This window comes from Lynx rufus, unplaced genomic scaffold, assembly GCF_022079265.1.
Source record: "Lynx rufus isolate CCGP_SWC_20201006 ecotype Redwood Valley unplaced genomic scaffold, mLynRuf1.p SCAF_21, whole genome shotgun sequence".
Classification (NCBI taxonomy): domain Eukaryota; kingdom Metazoa; phylum Chordata; class Mammalia; order Carnivora; family Felidae; genus Lynx; species Lynx rufus.
The window spans coordinates 23,167,776-23,172,317 of record NW_025814836.1 but is presented as its reverse complement, the minus strand read 5'-3'; positions in this window follow the sequence as shown (position 1 = coordinate 23,172,317).

Sequence of the window (4,542 nt, the reverse complement as noted above, 5' to 3'; positions counted from 1 at the left end):
ATAGCCTTGACTATTTTTTATCCAGTTCTATCATTACTGAGAAAAGTGAAGTCTAATGGCAGATTTGTCCATTTTTTCCTTTCAGTTCTATCAGTTTTGCTTTGTTATATTTCAAAGCCATTTTAGGTGTATAAACATTTAGAATTGGGACGTCACTGAAAATGGTGTAGGGAACTCCAAGGCTCTGCCTTTCCACAAAAGCAGCTAATGAACTGGTGGTGGAAACCGTCAGAATCTACTTTTGCAGAACTCTAGAAATCTAGTCAAAAACTTCCCACGACCCGGGGAAGAAAGAAGCGCATGCTTTGCGGTGAGTGTGCTAGGACATTTCCAGTTGCCTGCCTACTACACCGCACGTGGGGGGCCGTAAGGAGGACAAGAGCTCACGGTTTTGGTGCGTGCTGTTAGCCCCAGCGGGAGGAATATAGTCCTTCTCAAAGCTTCGGGACTGTGGGCTTCAACACATCTGGCACTCGCCTGAAAGACCAACCTAAGAGCTGGCCTTTGTTTTGCCAGACTCTGTGTTCCCAAGGCTGGGTGGCTCTGGCCAAAAGTGTTCCATGGCTCTGGAATCGGCTGAAGCAACTTGGACAAGGGACGATCGTTGGGACAAGCAACAGACCTATAAGAAGACTGGAAAGAAAAAGTTGGGAAAGGAGATACTTAGGGAAAGGCCTTTCCGAGCTCCCACAGGCATAATGACGAACTGGGGAAACGCAGCCCGTGCCCAGTGCTGATGTACTCCAGGAAAGGCCTGACAAATCACGCAGCTCGCACTCTGGCTCGTCTTCAGGCTCCACACAAGCAGAAGTGGAGGCTGAGGGGCGCCTGGGTGCTTCAGTCGGTTGAGCGTCCGACTGTTGATTTGGTTCAGGTCACGAACCCAGGATTGTGGGATGGGGCCCCGTGTTGGGCTCTATGCTGAGAGTGGAGCCTGCTTAGGATTCTCTTTCCCCAAACTCTGCCCCTTTCTTTCACTCTCTCTAAAAAAAAAAAAAAAAAAAAAAAAAGTAGAGGCTGAAACAGAGTGTGAATAGCCTGGCTGAGCCATGAAGGAATGGTCCACAAAGCAGAGCCAATTAAGAGGGTATTTTTTCCTCTTTTTTTTTTTCTTTTAAATTAAGTTTATTTCTAGTAATCTCTACACCCAACAAGGGGCTCGAACTCAGGACCCCAAGATCAAGTGTTGCATATGCCAACTGAGCCAGGTGCCCCTTATTTTTCTTTTAATAAGTGAGGTTTTTTTTTTTTTTTTTTTAATTTTTTTTTTCAACGTTTATTTATTTTTGGGACAGAGAGATACAGAGCATGAACGGGGGAGGGGCAGAGAGAGGGAGACACAGAATCGGAAACAGGCTCCAGGCTCTGAGCCATCAGCCCAGAGCCCGACGCGGGGCTCGAACTCACGGACCGCGAGATCGTGACCTGGCTGAAGTCGGACGCTTAACCAACTGCGCCACCCAGGCGCCCCTAATAAGTGAGTTTAGCAAGGTTTCAGAATATAAGAGCAATATACAGAAATCAACTGTGTTCCTACAGGCAGGCAATAACCAGAAATTGAAAGTTAAAAATCTCACAGTGGCATCAAGAAATATGAACTACTTAGGGATAAATCTGACAAAGATGTGAAAGATCTGGATATATGACCTATAAAATACTGCTGAGAGAAGAGCTAAATAAATGGATAGGTCACTTCTCCCTAAATTGATCAATAGATTCAATAACGCTAGATTCTTTTGTAGAAACTGACAAGCTAATTCTGAAATTCATCTGAAAAAGCAAAGGACCTGGAGCAGCCAAAGTAACTTTTACAGGTATAAAATGGGAAAGCTAACACTACCTAATTTCAAGAATTAGTATAAATCTACAGTAATCGAGACCATGTCGTATGGCCATTAAGACAAATGGATCAATGGAACAGAAACTCAAGGCAACTGATTTTTGACAAAGGTACAAAAGCAATACGGTGGAGAAAGGGACAGCCTTTTCAACTAATGTTGCTAGAAACTGGATATCTACATGCGAAGAAAAGGAACTGAAAGTCCTAGCTGGAGCCATATACATGGATACACACAGAGCCAAAATGGATCACAGACATAAACACAAAACCTGAGATTTTAAACTTCTAGAAAACCTTTACCTCTTGGGTTAGGTAATGGTTTCTTAGAACAACAAAAACACAATCCAAAGAAAAATGGAATTCATCAAACTTAAACCTCTGCTCTTCAAAGACACTGTTAAAAGACTGGAAAGAGAAGCCACAGACTGAGAGAGAATCTTTGCAAGATGGGACCAACAGACTTGTATCCAAAGCATACACGCAAGCCTCATCTTATCACACTTCGCAGATACTGTATGTGTTACAGCTTGAAGGTTTGTGGCAACCTGCATCCATGAAGTCTCTCAGCGCCATTTTTCCAACACAGTTTGCTCACTTCTGGTCTCTGTGTCCTATTTTGGTAATTCCCTCGATATTTCATACTTGGTGATCTGTGATGAGTGATTATGACTTACAGCTCATGATGGCTATTAGCTATTTTAGCAATAAAGTATTTTTTAATTAAGGTAAGTACTTTTTTTTTCCTTAGAACTAATGCTATTGCACACTTAAGGTTTCACTATCCTGTGGTAGTTTATTAACTTCTGCATGCTCTGGGAAACGAAAAAAATTCATTTGACTTGGTTTATTGTGGTGGTCTAGAACCAAACCTGCATTATCTGAGGCATGCTTGGATAGAGAACTCTCAAAACTCAACCCAGTTTTTAAAATGGGCAAAAAGGGGCGCCTGGGTGGCGCAGTCGGTTAAGCGTCCGACTTCAGCCAGGTCACGATCTCGCGGTCCGTGAGTTCGAGCCCCGCGTCGGGCTCTGGGCTGATGGCTCGGAGCCTGGAGCCTATTTCCGATTCTGTGTCTCCCTCTCTCTCTGCCCCTCCCCCGTTCATGCTCTGTCTCTCTCTGTCCCAGAAATAAATAAACGTTGAAAAAAAAAAAAATTTAAAATGGGCAAAAACCGCAACTAGGTACTTGTCCAAACAAGGTAAGCATGGCAAAATAAGCACGTGAAAAGACGCTTGGCATCATTAGGGTAGCGCAAATTAAAACTACAATGAGATAGTGCCTCCTATCTCCTAAAATGGCTAAAATTACAAAAACAATACCAAGTAGTAGAGAAGAGGTAGAGGAACTGAAACCTTCATCTGTTACTGGTGAGAACTTAGAATAGTTCAACCACTTTGGGAAACAAATGTAGAGCTACCATTCATCTGACCTAGCTGTTCCACTCCTTGGTATTTACCCCTCAAAAAGTACAGCTCCATACAAAGACTTGTACGTGAACGTTCACAGCAGCTTTATTTTTAATAGCCCTAAACTGGAAACAAACCAAATGTGAATAAACATAAAAAGTGAATAAACTGTGGTCTCCCCATACCACGGAATAGGACTCAACCATAAAAAGGAAAGAAATATGGACACAACAATATGGATGAAATTCAAAATCAAAGTCAAAAGAGCCAGCCCCATGCATAGGGGCACTTGTACCCCAACATTTATAGCAGCACTCTCAACAATAGCCAAATTATGTAAAGAGCCTAAATGTCCATCAACTGAAGAATGGATAAAGAAATTGTGGTTTCTATACACAGTGGAGTACTACGTGGCAATGAGAAAGAATGAAACATGGCCCTTTGTAGCAACGTGGATGGAACTGCAGAGTGTGATGCTAAGTGAAATAAGCCATATGGAGAAAGATACCATATGGTTTCACTCTTACGTGGATCCTGAGAAACTTAACAGAAACCCATGGGGGAGGGGAAGGAAAAAAAAAAAGAGGTTAGAGTGGAAGAGAGCCAAAGCATAAGAGACTCTTAAAAACTGAGGGTTGATGGGGGGGTGGGGGGGGAGGGGAGGCTGGGTGATGGGTATTGAGGAGGGCACCTGTTGGGATGAGCACTGGGTGTTGCATGGAAACCAATTTGACAATAAACTTCATATATTGAAAAAAAAAACCCACAAAAAAAAAAAAGCCCCCAAAAAGAATATATACTGCAGGATTCTACTTAGCTAAAACTCTAGAAAATGCAAACTCCTCCACAGTGACACAAAGCAGATAAATGGTTGGTAGGGGTGGGGAGGGGAAAACTGTAAAGGGGCAGGAGGAAATTTGGGGGGTAATGGTTATGTTCAGAAACTGGATTGTGGTGATGGTTTCACAAGTGTGTGAAACTGTTAAAACTTATCCAAGTGTACACTGTAAATGGGCATTTATTTTCTAATAAAAATAAAGGCTGTTAAAAAACCAAAAAGCCAGGCCTATAAAAGATGTCCTGTTAGGGACAGAGAGCAGTGCAAATGGAAATTTACATATCAGGAATTGGACTTTTTCTCTCAAACTTTTCTCAAGAAATATTTAGAAATGCACAGAACATAAAACCATACTCCCAACAAAAAAATCTTATATTTTCTTTTTAGTCTTTTCTGTTTTCCACAGACCAAAGCAACCAAAAAGTGATTTGGCCGGGGAGAAAAAAAACAATATATC